Source organism: Corvus brachyrhynchos, unplaced genomic scaffold, assembly GCF_000691975.1.
Source record: "Corvus brachyrhynchos isolate BGI_N302 unplaced genomic scaffold, ASM69197v1 scaffold89, whole genome shotgun sequence".
NCBI lineage: Eukaryota > Metazoa > Chordata > Aves > Passeriformes > Corvidae > Corvus > Corvus brachyrhynchos.
In genome coordinates, this window is record NW_008246063.1 from 2,757,030 (window position 1) to 2,770,638 (window position 13,609).

The window sequence follows — 13,609 nt, forward strand, 5'->3', positions numbered from 1 at the left end:
TCAGCTTCATGCATTGCACACATCCTCTGCTTTCAGCCATAGCAGAATTAGCTCAGGTCAGGATTTGCTGGTAGCTGGGCAGAAAAACATCTACAGGGCTTTTTCCTCCCCTCTCCACCTCCTTTGGAGGCAGAAGGCAAGAAAATGTTTTTAATGTGCTGCGTGGAGGCAGGTTGCGGGAGCTGTGGTCCCCGGCATCGCTCAGCAAGCACTGCCGGGGAAATCAACAGGGAACGTTCCTGATGCTATTTTAGACACCGGCAGAAAACGCCAGATAGCAACACCGAATTCGACGGGGCTGCACAAACCCCGGAGCAGCGACAGCGGCACGGAACGCAGGGACCCGCTCCCGCCGGTGTGTGGGTTGTCAGTCGATTTGGTGATGTGTTTGCTAACCACGACTTTGCTTTGACATGTCAGCTGGCGAGCCGGTGTCTGGATGCCATGCAGGCAGCTCCGTCTGAGCCCTGGGGAGAGCAGCTTAGATCCGCTGGCCGGGGTTAAAAATGAGCCGCAGTTAAGCTGTTGAAAGGGATCCGCGCTGCCGCCAACGTGAGTGCTCCGCGCCTGCCAGCGCAGGTGGAAGTTGCATGCCTGTCTCCAAGGGGGGATGCAGCTCTCGCCGGGTGACTGCCGGCTCCATCGGGAGCCTCTTGGCTTGCTTGCCTGGGAGAGGATGGGAAGAGGGCATCTTGCGGGGCTGCTGCAGCCGGTGGTGCTGCTGAAGGCAGCGTGTGAGATTAAAGGCGGTATCTGAGCATAAAGATACCGCAACAACCCCTGACTTTGGAATCATGAGTATTGCAGGGCTGGCTGCTGCAGGAAATATCCCCTTCGTAAGTCAGGCTGTTTGGAGCAAAAAGGACCAATTGTGTGTATTCTGCTGCAGCTCATTGTGGTCAGGTTAATTTGGGAAGAGGATGCTTGCTGGCAGCTAAAGGAGGCAGTCTGGCAGGGGGGTTAAAATGCAGAATTAACAGACCAGGCTGGTGTTTTGAAATGGTACAATAATCCCAAGGCAGGGGAACATGGTTTGGTATGATTTACCTTCTGAGATATTCAGGAGCAGGGAGACCTTACCTTAGAGGGATACTTTAATTAAAAAAAAAAAAAAAAATTCAAAGGCAGATCCTGTTTTGCAAAGCCCCAACACCACAATGACGGGCACTGCTGATAGCAGCTGTCCTGCCTGCCATCCAAATGCCAGGCCTTCCCAGAAACGCTGCTTGTGAAAGCTCCGGCACAGGGAAGTTTTAGCACCCCAGTTTTGCGTGTGGGTGCGAACGCACGTCTGTGTTTGGGGGGAGGAGGCACGAACTGCTCGTTGTACCCCAAGCCTGGCTGTGCAGCCAAAGAATTACTGGAGCTGTGATGATGGGTGTTAGGCAGGGCTGTGCTTTTAAAAGGAGAGCCCGGATGGGTTTAACATGGTGATCCCTTCTGGAGCTTTCAGCACTCATGGTCTTGGACATTTCACAGCTAAAACTGGTGCCTGTTCCTCAAAAGCTGGTGTCAAATTCCTGGTGCTTCCATGGGACCTCCTGCATGGACACAGCAAGGACATGAGGTCCGAGTTGATCTGCAGCTCCAGCTGAGGTGGCATAGTGAAAATGCCATGGAGGTCAACTTGTCAGTGTTGATTTGGACGGGATAAGGATTGGAAAAATGGGCAAATAGCAGTGAATCTTCCTGGAGAGAAGGTGTCCAGGGATCAAAAGGGAGAGATGTCATTGGTGTGTGCCAGGACATGTCTGGGATCTGGAGGGGACAAGGGTATGCGGTGGAAGGGAGTGCTCCCTGTACTAACCCATCACTGTCCGTGCTTGTCAGCAATGCACAAAGCCACAAATGAGAGATATTGTGTGCTTGCAAGAAAAGGGGAATTTTTTCCTTCCTCATTTCTCAATTAAATTTTACACTGCAAACTCCGTCTCAGCTCTCCTTGCAGAGGGAAAAGAGCAGTTGCTGCGAAGGGTTATTTTTTTTAAAGCAATAGCACAAGGAACCTAAAGCACAACCTTCCTCTGGAATAACCTTACTCTGGTCTCATTTCCAGTGGGTGCTTCATGACTGACCAGAACCAAACCATTCAGCAGTGTAAGAGCACATCCTCTGCAGAAACAGCAGCCTGCCGTGGAGGGCTACTTCATTTTCTTTCATTAAATTTACTGTTTGTATTAATTTGTTTAATGTTGTTGAGGAAAAAGGGCCCTCTCTACTGAGCAACCCTATTAAAACATGCCTATTAAACCTCACCCCATGATACCACAGGGGTTGGCTGGTGCTGGTGGCAGTCCTGCTGATGGTTCTGGTCTTAAAAGTTACAGGAACCAAGCATAGACTAATGTAGCTGTTGTCAAAGGCTGGGGGTCTGCTGGTACGAGAGCAAGAACAGTGAGGGAGGGAGGCCTTACAGCTCTCTGCTGGCAGGAGACCTTCCATATGTCTTTTTCCTTCACCCTTCACCTAAGATGAAAAAGGAGATGGAGTGAAGGCTGTCCCTTCATGGCATGTTGACAGCTTGTCAAGCAGAGGTTGGGAGGAGGCTCCAATTAACACCTGGACATTCCTGTAATTTAGTTCTTTCAGCAGCTAATGCTCGTTCATTATCTGTGTTTTCAGAAACATCTTCATCCACCTGTGAAGCACAGTCACTGCTTTGCTCGGCAGGGATCAGAATCCTGGTTATCACTTGCTATTGACATGGGTATAGCATTTTATCCCTCCCACCTTCCCACCATAAAGGGCTGAAGCCCCACCAGCAAACTGATCCAGACTGCCCTGTTCTCCTGGGCTGACACAGGGTGCCTCTCTCTGCCATGCAGCCCTGTGCCAGTGCAAGCTGCTCTGAGAACAAGGAGCCAGATGCAAAACTGGGTGAGGGCAAGGACCTCCAACACCCCAGAGTGAGGGGCATTGGATCACACGCACAGCGAACACTTTGCCAGCGGCTGCACCATGTACTGAAACAACCACACAGCCTGCAGCCCTGATACAAAACCACTGACCTGAACAGCAGCCAGATCATTTTTCTTATGAGAATGCACCATTCTTGAGCAATTTTTCCAGCACATCCCACGCAAACACGTTTTCTCTGAACACTGCACGGCAGCATTTACCATCTCATGCCAGCTCTTGTTTTTTTCCTAATCACAGAGGTTGGGAGGGCTCTCACATGTAACTGGTGTGTCTGTGCTGGTGGGCACAGAGTCTAAGAGGTGTATCCTCATGGAAAATCCAGCATTAAACCATTTCATGTCACCAGTTCTAGAATCACAGGATGGTTTGGGTTGGAAGGGATCTTATGATTGTCTATTTCCAACCTTAAGTCAGATAAGATCCCACCTTTCTGCAGAAATCTGAAGCCTTGGACCTGGCACATACATATTGGTCTAATAACACATCCTTCGTCTTCTCATCACTGCAACAGCCTTCCCAGGAAGGGCACATTGACTCTTCCCAGCTGGCATGCAGGGGGTTGCAGAAGCACCATTGATCATTCAATACTGGCACTAACTATTGTTGTTTGTGATATGCTATATTAGCTGAATTCTTGGTGGTAAAAAAGGAGATGTGAACGGAAATGGATAGTGTCTGTAAAGTCTCATTTCTAGCCCAGTGTATTTTGTGCTCACTCTGACCTCGAGTTTAAGTTACTGTGGAAGCAGGGAGATTTTAAGGCATTTTTTTGGCCCAGTTTATCAACTTCCATTGCACAACAGCACCTTGGGGCAGCCAGGATGTATCACCAGATACATAACTGGGCTTCTTAGTTAGTGGTGAGTGATGGCCTTGTGCTATTTGTTCATAACTAAGAGAAAGAAATGGCCAAAGTCCCTCTCTTCCCACATGGTAGAGATGGAGGGATGTTTCTACAGGAGCAGCTCTGCTCCTTGGCAGGCACTCCTTTTTGATCCAAGCTGGTGATTGCAAGCTCCTCAGGTGCCTCATTTCTGTACGTAGGAGGGAGGGGGAAGCAAAAGCAGCAGTGCTTCTCCCACTTGTCTGGCCCTGGTACTCCATACACTGATCTGATGGGAAGAACAGGGGAAAAATGGTATTTATCCAAGATGATCTAATTAACATTTCCCATCTTTTCTCATTTGGTAAGAGACTGATACTCTATTTCTCCCTTGACCACCCTGAAAAGTCCATTGATTTTAACCTGCCAAAAAACGATTGGGGGATATAAAATTTGAACCTCAAACAAACAAAAAAAACAGCTGAAATTTAGTATTTTCCTTTATTTGTAATGCAATGCACTAAATAATGTTCAGAAGTGACAAATGCCCAGGAAAAAACATTTCATCATGTAATTTTACAAGGGAGAGAAGAAGCAAACCCAACAGTCATGGACTCAGTCGATACAGTGGATTGAGCCCTACTCCTCTGCAATGCTGGAGGCAGTCCCATGTCCCCTGCACTTATCCTATCAGACCTATCTGAGGGTATTTGAGGTAATTCTTACCTAATTGTCAGGCACAGGAGCAACTTCTGGCTGGGATCATGACTGTGCCATTAGCTGGGAGCTCCTGGGGTTGATTCCCATGTTCATAAACTTCAAGCAAGTACCTGTTGGGAGAGGGAGAGGATAAGCTGGCAGGTAAGCAAGGATCTTCTTGCCATTGTCAGAGAATCCAGTGTGCTTTGGAAGAGAAGCAAGAGAGTTTAGGAAAACAATTCTCATATATACAAGTCTACAGAGAAAGCAATGATCAGCACAGAAAGAAAAACACAGCTTAACTTCAGCAACCTACGAAATTCACAGCAGTGGTGCTGCACAGGGGGGCTTGGCATGGTATGTCAAAAAGTTAAGTGGCCCCAAGAGTGAAAAGACATGGACAACTGCCAATATATTATGCAGTTCTTATCTGAGCACCCGAATTCCCCCTCAGTGTGCTGCATTAGGCTGCAAAGCAGTCTGTAATCAGGAAGTTTGGCAGTCATGACAGAGATGCTCCCTGGCATCCATTTTGAGCAGCCTATTGTCCAGCCAGGTCTGCAGAGCCTCTCTGGGTACCAGAGAGAACAGAGGCCTCTCCTGCAACTGGGCAAGAGCTGTGGCTCTCCACACGTTGGACAGGAACCACTTCAGCCTCCAGCACAAAGCCCTGGGAGCAACGGAGCCAAGGCCACGTTGTCTCTTTGTACAGAGTCTGGGCAGACACATCCAGGTCACTCACTCCAGACAGCATTCATGACCTGTGTCTTTGCTGTTTTCCAGTCACCCAGAGGGGAGCTCAGAGCCTTGGCAGCAGCCCTGTCACAGTCCCCAGGGTCCCTGGGCTGTCCTGCCTGCTGAAGCATGGCTGGAGCGTGTGGCAGCTCAGGAACTTGGGAAGAGGCCACCACATCCGGCTTGGATGCGATGTGCCTCACCCCACAGTGCCTTTTGGGTTCATTTAGGCTCTCAGCTCATTCTTCAGTGGCTGAAGGGAGATCTAAGAACAGGATTTAGCTGTGGCTCACCCTCCCCTTCTCCTCCTCAATCCTCTAGAAAGAATAAATGCTAAAGAGAATGAAGGTCATCCACGGCCAAGGCAAGTCCATGCTAATCCCTCTCTGGAGTCTTGGCCGAGTTCAGCATTCAAGCCCTGGGAAGTATTAGGAAATGGAAAATAGAACAGGAAATGCCAGATTTTGGTAGCTGTGAAAAGGACAGACACACATTACCCATGCCATAGAGATAAAGGGGAGGGTTTCCCTCTCCTCCCAGGCTATGGATGTTAGAACTGAATGGACATGGTGTCCAAACTGGGTGAAAAAAAGACTATGCCACTCTTCTTGTGAGGCTTGCAGGGAGGGGCCACACTGGGAATAAGTTCATATCTTCAATGTCTTCAGGATGACTTTCACACTCATGGGGCAGCTCACTTCCATGCCTACCCCTCCTGTGGCATTTTCAGAAGGCACCCTTGTATGTGTTTAAGGGGGAAGAAAACCTGTCTGACAGCCCATTGCTCGACTGGATACTCCTTTTTGTTTCTGAGCCCAGCTCAAAAAAGATTTTTCTCTGCCATCCTGGAGAAAGAACTGAAAGTGCAGGATCAGCTGAAAAAGAGGAACTTGCTGCAAGCAAACCTGACACCTCCTGCAACATCCAAGAGACCAGAAGCTTCATTTGCTTTGTTTCTACACAACTGATCAATTGAAACCAATCAATGAAACACTGGGGGTTGGGCATGTTCCTGCCTCCACCCCGCGGGCTCTGCCTGATCCCAACAGCAGCCCGGAGCTGACTCCCACACTAATGCACACGCAAGCACAGATCCTCTAGTGACATCCGATCCTCCAGGATATCTCATGGATGTCTAATTATTATCTAAAGATCAGCCTGGATACAAAAGAGTTTTTGACATCCCTTTCCTCCCAAACCGTCTCCCTAAATCTTCTCAAAACACAGTGGGCAACACGATGATTTATCTGCCATGCAGGCACTGCTCCTGATGCCACTTCATACCTCTCCTTCAAAGCCCACGAATTTAGGCTGCAGCTAAATTTTGCAGAATTTTTCAAGCCCAGCTTCTCCAGCCCTGCAGGTAAATCTCTTGCATATCTCTTCCTTCATCTGTTACTAAAGCACTTCTCATGGGCCCTGATCACACTTCACTCTTACCCATTCATGATACCACCATGGAGATTTTTCTCCTAACCTTTCCTTTTTGTCTTGTTTCTCAGGTTGTATCCTTTCACTGGTTCATCCCTTCCCATAACACCAAACTCAGTTCTTCACTCTCAAAGCCCTGTGACTTCTCTGCCCGTAGCCCTTCCCACCAACTACCAGCCCACAATGGTGGCCAACCTCTTTTCTATCACATCTTTGGAAGTGCTCCTCAAAAAACATCCAAAACTCAGTCTCTGGTAGAAACCCATCTTTGCTCCCAGTATCTGCATACTGGTCATGTTGCCACATAACACACTGGCAAATATCACTTTCCTTCTCCATGTTCCCATTTGTCTGAGCCACCCATTTCCCTATGTCTTAATCTTGGAATAGCAAGCGTAAGTGTTTGTTGCGTAGCACAGCTCAGCCCAGCTGCAGCTTCTTGTCCTATGGCAACAGGAACCAGGAATAATAACATCAAGGTGGTGACTCATTAAAACCAATAACCTCAATAATTAGACTTAACTTTTCCAATTGTATAAACAGCTGAGAAAAAAACCAGAATCTTATGCTTTTCCAATATTTTTCCTTCTTCCAGTTTCTCACACAGAAATTGTTGGTATTGGGCACTTGTCACAGTCAAATTTCCTCTCTCTCCACACAACAGTAAATTCATGGAGTGAAGTGAAATGTTTGTTTTCTCCCTATTCTGTGAGTGCTGAAGACTCTCCAGCATCTCTTTGCTCTGAGCAAGGAGGAAACCAGCTGCAGCCCTGCCTTGGTGCCAACATTGTTCCAGCTGCTGTTGCTATAGGAAAAAAACCACCAAAGGCAGAACTGTCCAAGTTTCGAGTTCCTGAAAAAATCTGTTTAAATCAGCAGGGATAGAGTCTGGATGCAAATTTCTCTCCAGATCTGCTGCTCAGTGGGTGCCATCCACCACTTCATTCAGCTGCTGCTGGTTGAAGCTGTATCCTGGTACAGCCTCTTCTCTACTCTCCCTGTGACCTACCCCTCTCTAAATAACACTTCCCTGCCTCTTGTCAGAGGCAGAGAAAGAGGCTTGGACCAAGGAAAAAGCTGCCCATGGGATTAACAGAGGGTGTCTGTGCGACAAGGAGCCATCACAAGTAGGACAGCACTCAGAGGGCACTGGAGAGACAGGTACCCTGGGGGCAAAACACTGGGACAAGCTGGCTGATGAAATAAGGAACAATCAGGATGGCAGGGGGTGGGAGAGAGGAGGCAAGGAGCCAGGGAGGAAGACTTGAAAGGACTGGGATGAAAAGGGGATGAAGGGACCAAACTGCTAAGAGAGGTGGGCATCACATCCCTGAGCAGAGCCCCACATTCCACTCCTCTTTCTCAGTCCTTGTCCCTGCATTTTGGGCATACCAGGACCTTGTGTTTAACTATGTCCTTCTTTAATTGCAAAGGATCGCAGTCCCCTGAAGCTCAAGTGGCTGCAGAACCAGTGCTGCCCTGAAAATGGCTGCTCTGACCCCAGCAGGGCAACTGCCCTGGTGCCAGCATTGAAGGAACCTTAGTATAGATCAGATCTCAAGAACCTGACTGTCAAACCTGCCCTACGGACCTCAACCCCCTCCCAAAAGAAGCACACCATTGAGTACAATAATATGGTGTTAAAAATGGAAAGTGCTTATGGAGGGAGATCAGCTGCTTTGTGAAGCAGCTGTATGTTCTGGAGCTCCTTTTGATGTAAATGTGTGAAATTACACATTTATTGCAGGATTCAAATGTAGCCATGGCAACATGATTATCAAACAGTTGCATATGGAAGTGTAAATCCATACAGGTTTCTGGCTGGTGAGATTAAACTGCCCAGAGACAGCTCAGTGTATTCCAAGCCCAGGCCCTCCATGCCCAAAAGGATTCATATCTGGTTTCTGTGACTGGGAAAAATTCCATTTCTTTGCATCCAAATTGGCTCCACTCAAGTGGGCTGACCACCAAACAGATGGAGAAGAGCACTAAACAGGCCAGTACCCCCAGAAAAGAGGCAGCACCATGTACCTCCCTGCATGCTGCTGCACGGGGTGACCCTGTCCTCAAGGCTGGTTTGAACAAATTCCTCTGCTCAGCCCCTTGCAAGGGGCAGGGACAGTTCAGCCAGGAGCTGTGTCTGCAGAGCAGGTTTCAGTTACACCTCGAGCATTGTCAGGCTGTATTCATAGAGGGCATGAAAACAGGCTGGGCAGCCAATGGCACCCCCTCACCCATGCTGTCCTCATGTGACAGCGATCTGGTGACATCCGAAGAGGGGACAGAAAAGCTGGCATGTGTACTGGCTGCAAGCAGGAAGGGGCTGTGCCCTTATAGCCTCAAAACCGTGACCTTGATGGCCATTCCTTGGAAACAGGGCCCATCCATTAACTTTCCACAGCTGTCAGTTCCAGGCTGAGCCACAGTGTCACAGCCAAGGAAAGTCAGGCACAGTCTCCTCCCCTGGATACACAGCAGGCTCTGACACCTCATGTAACAGTGTCTGCACACAGACTGAGCTCAGCTCAGGGTCCTGGTATGTCTGAAGTGCTGAGTGATAAGTGTTGTCAGGTGGACTGTGAAACAACAGGGGAAAAGGGAAAGAAAAAGAGAAAAAAGGAAAAAAGAAAAACAAAGTAAGAAGAAAAGGAAAAAAAAGGAACATGCACCCCAGCACGGAAACAGACTGGTGGGAAGGAAATAGAAGTTTTAAATAGACACTAAAAGATTGGCAGAATTTGGCTGTAAATGAAAACAGAGTAGTGGAGGGCAGAACTTTGTCCTTGTTTTGCTTTTTTTTTTTCCCAGAGACTTGATGTGGCTCTTTCACTGAGAAACACAAAAGTAGGGCACAGTCCTGCAGCGGGCATCCGGGGGTATCCACAGTCCTGAGGATTGGGAACCTGCAGCAGGAGCCCTGGCATCCCTCTGGAAACCAGTGGAAAAGCAGGTTATCTCCGCAACAGCGTGGTGAGCAGCTTAATGGGACACCTAAAGCATCTGATGGCAATGCCTCCGAGCCATCATATAGGAATTCACAGGATGGCTTCTCAGTAGGATGTTCCTGGAGTTAATTAACCTCTGGTCCTGATTTCCAGCGGGAACATCTCTTGCTTCCACCTCTAGCGAATGGCTCTAGTAGATTAGACAGCCTGCTTTCACCTCGTACCTTCTTCTGCCGCAGGTTTTTCTGGGCAAAATCCCCTCTAATCTTCCCTACTGCAGCGTAGACATTCTGGAGCTCCACCACACTTCTGTTTCCAAACCTGTGAATTTCCACATCAACCATCCTTCTCAGTTTCTTTCTCTGCATCATGAGGCTTTCTAGCAGAACCTCTTTACCTTTTCTCAGAGACTTTTTAAATACTGCTGTTTCACAGAGGATTTTTGGGTTGGAAAAATATATAGGCTCTTGTCACTAAAGACAGATCTTTCTCGGTAAACATGAGGCTTTCGATTTTAAAAGTGACAAACACTGTTTCTTAATTTAAAAAAAGATTAATTTTCCCAAGCCTATTTAGAAAATAAAGAAAAACTATTGCTGTGCTAATTGCTATTACCCAAACGATTTTCACATCATCTCCTGCCTGTGGCCACATTTGCCACACGTGTCGTGCAAATGGACTTGGCATTCCAGGCTGCAGCAGACCAAGTATCAGATTTCTGGTTAACTATAAATTATCACTAAAATAAAGGCACCCCAACCCTGTCGTTAATGCTGCCTGAATCCCATGGCTTGGGAGTGCCACTGTGTTGTGCTGCCATGGCATTTGCTCCACAAATTTGGCCTCTGCTCCTTGAGGGAATGAACCAAACCTCCCTAAGAGGGGAGGTGAAGCTGTTGCCCACATCTCATTCCCCTCGCTGCAGTCCTTTCATCTCTATGCTATATTAGCATTCTGGAGAGCACTAATGGGTCTGAAGTGGCTTAAAGCCATTTTCTTTATTACTGGATTAGTGCTGGAAGGGTCTGAATCTGCCGGCACTCGGCTCAACCGCGTCGAGAGCTTTCTTCTCCGAGCAGACACGAGCGCGCAGAGCCCCAGCCCACCTCACACCGCCCTCCTCACTGCTTTTATGAATGGAGTTAAAAACAACACATGCCGTGAAGCTGTTTCTTAGAAGCTTTCTTTTTTCCTGGTGTCCTGACTGCTCCAGCCAATATAAGCCTCACTGCTCCACAGCAGCACACAGCCCTGAAAGCAAGGAAGTGGGCAGGAAAAGCAAAGCACAGGTTCCCTATCTGTTCCCTGCCTGCCTTTAGTTGAGCAATTATACAACTCCAGATCTGTGATTATTCCTGGCAAGATTTGTTCATCTCCTGGGAGACTTTTGGAACAACATGGTGCTTTTGTAGGGAGTGTCAACCACCAGGCGAACGTGCCTTCCAGATCTGATTTTTTTTTTTAATATGTAAGTAATTGTTTCTTTACAGACTCGTCTTTGCCTTTCAATGACTCACACTTCTACCTTGTCAGCTTTCAGCACAGGCCCTGCCCTCCCTCCCAGTGCTACAATCCTCCCAGGTCTCACCCACAGTGCCAGGTCACACCAGGTGAAATCCTGAAGGATGAGAATCCATTTTGTCGGCACCCTGTCCAGATGTTCTGCTTACAGGGGCTGCTTTTTAGGGGCTGCAGAAACTATGGGCACAACAGTCAGAAGGCATAAAACCGAGGTACAAACCTGCCTCTGAAACACTGAAATAGGGGTTTATCTGTGGTTTATTTTTTGGACAAACCCAGATGCATTTTCACAGCGACGGTGACAGATTCTCATCCCCAGCACTACTGCTTTGCTAAGAGTCTCATTCGCACTCCAGCCTCCCGTGGTGCAAACGTGATCTTCAAAATAAAGAGGGAGAATGCTTAAACGCCCCTAAAATTAATTCATATCTTTAAGCTCAGTGCAATATAACTGCAGCCAAGAGGGGGTTTTTTTCTGAGACTTTTCCCCCTTCACTGCTCTCTGAAAAATTTATTCAATGTGAGGCAGGAAGCAATTATGGAAAATTTCAGGCTGGATAGTTAAAGCATGGCCAACTTGTAAAGTAATTGGAAAAGTAGAAAGCAAAATGTTTGGTAACATGGGATAAAAGGTGCTGTGTTAAGTGGAGGATTTTTTCTTATTGCAAACTCTCCTCTCTGATATGTTAATTGTGTTTGGCCTGATCCCTTGACAGTCCATTAAGTTTTTGACCAATTGCAGGCTGCTGAGGGCAGATAAATTTCAGGCTATTATGGGAACACCCTAGAAGTTTGTATAGAAAGGAAACTCTCTGTTTCCTGTATCATCCTTCTGGGGATCTTGAAAGAGTTCACAAAAGCCACTTAAGCAAACTTTCTTTGCTGGATAACGGAAGGAAAGGAAGCTGTGAACAAGCAAACAACACTCAATTCCATGAGACAAGAGATACTCATAGGTCATTCGAGAGAAAGTAAAGTCCATGAATGAAATGCGCACACACACACAGAAGATATTTTGTACTCTGAAAATAATGGGTATTTCTGCACTCCTGCACTATTTCTGATTTATAACAAGGTAAATCCTGCAAACCACCAGTGAGACAGATGGTGGAACATCTGCCCCTGCAAGGCATGAAATGTGTGGAGGGTTTTTGTCATTCAAATAATATATCTCAGGATGAGTTGGAGATGGTCATGGATCAGCTGAACAGCTTCTCTTTCTTTCTTACTGTCATTAACAGCACAGCTGCCAGAGCTCTGCTACAACCAACTCTGGGTTTTTTATCACCCAGAGATAGAAAGCAAAGGTCTGAAGAGCTATTAGTTTTCCTAGGGCTGGCTTCAAGTGCAAAACTCAGACAGAGCTCAGGGAGCTGGGACAAAACTCAGCATCAGGTGTGCAAATGCCTTCAAGTCCTGGAAATACTGGGGGACTCAAATTTATAGGCTTGTCCCTGTCTGTGAATTTTATACTAGTTTTCTAAGGAGGTGAGGTTGGTCCAATAGTGTGTCCTTTTTCCTGAGAAGTTTTAAATGTCTTGGCTTCAGCAGCATTTCAGAGGGAGGTCAAAACCAGAGGATGAAATGCTGCAAGTTTGTTAAAATAAGCTCTTAGAGGAGGAGATTTGTAGCTCATCTGAAGTATGGGGTTTGTGGTATTTGATGTGAGTAAATCCATGTGGTAGAGAGACCTTATATCTGTTCAAACCACAGGAAAACAGGTTCAAGTTTGCATTCAACAACAAGGCATGGTCCTTTCAGAAGAAATGGTTTGGGAGAATACTTGGAAATACAGGAAACTAGCTGGGCACTGGCTGAAATTTTTTTAAAAGCATTTAGGAAAATATCAATTGTGAAAACATTTTTTTCTAGTAGATTCTGCAACTTATGCTTATGGTCTGACCAAAACTACTAATGGGGGGAAAAAGGAGCAAGGAAAATATATGAAATTTTTGCCAGCTGGAAAAAAGAAAAAGGTTTTGTTCAGATTTGGAGAAATCCACTCAGGCCAGTTCTTGTTTAATTGGGATGGGGGAAAGGCCTTCTCTGGCAGAAATATAGCTGATTACTTGACAGGACAAATCTATACTCCTCAAAAACATTTCTCCTGGTCTCTTCTCAAAGTTATCCATAGGAACAGTGCTTCCCTGAGGAGCCTGTTAAACCTCCCAAATAACCTCATTGCTAGGAACTTTCTCTCAGTTTTACATACTTCTTTATCTTCAGCTGTAACTTCTTGAGGCTGCTCTCTGGCTTACAAATGATCTCCATTCAAATAGCCTGTTGTCCTTCTGTGCTCTGGCCCAGGTGAGGGCTAATACATCCCTGTGGAGAGCATCCATCTGCCCAGCGTAAATGCATTGCCAGTGCAAAGAAATGGGCTGGAACCTATTCAAGGAGAAAGGTTCTTTATTCCTATTCTGACAGTAATACAAAACTTTTGGTCCTACCAAAGCAACCTTGAGTCTTTGAGGTGCTTAAGTCAGGAGCTTAGTTGCCAGGCTCCTGATATAAATAAGGAAAGAAGCTGCTGAAC

General features: G+C 46.9%; 1 protein-coding gene across 1 annotated transcript in view; it reads left to right on the plus strand.

The window, feature by feature from the left end:
• The first annotated feature begins 215 nt into the window (after nt 1-215).
• SLC45A4 (solute carrier family 45 member 4) overlaps nt 216-13,609 on the plus strand; it is an 80,404-nt gene continuing 67,010 nt past the window's right edge. The window contains exon 1 of the mRNA XM_008643067.2: nt 216-552. The gene's annotated coding sequence lies outside the window, so the exon portion shown is untranslated. The remainder of the gene's footprint in view (nt 553-13,609) is intronic.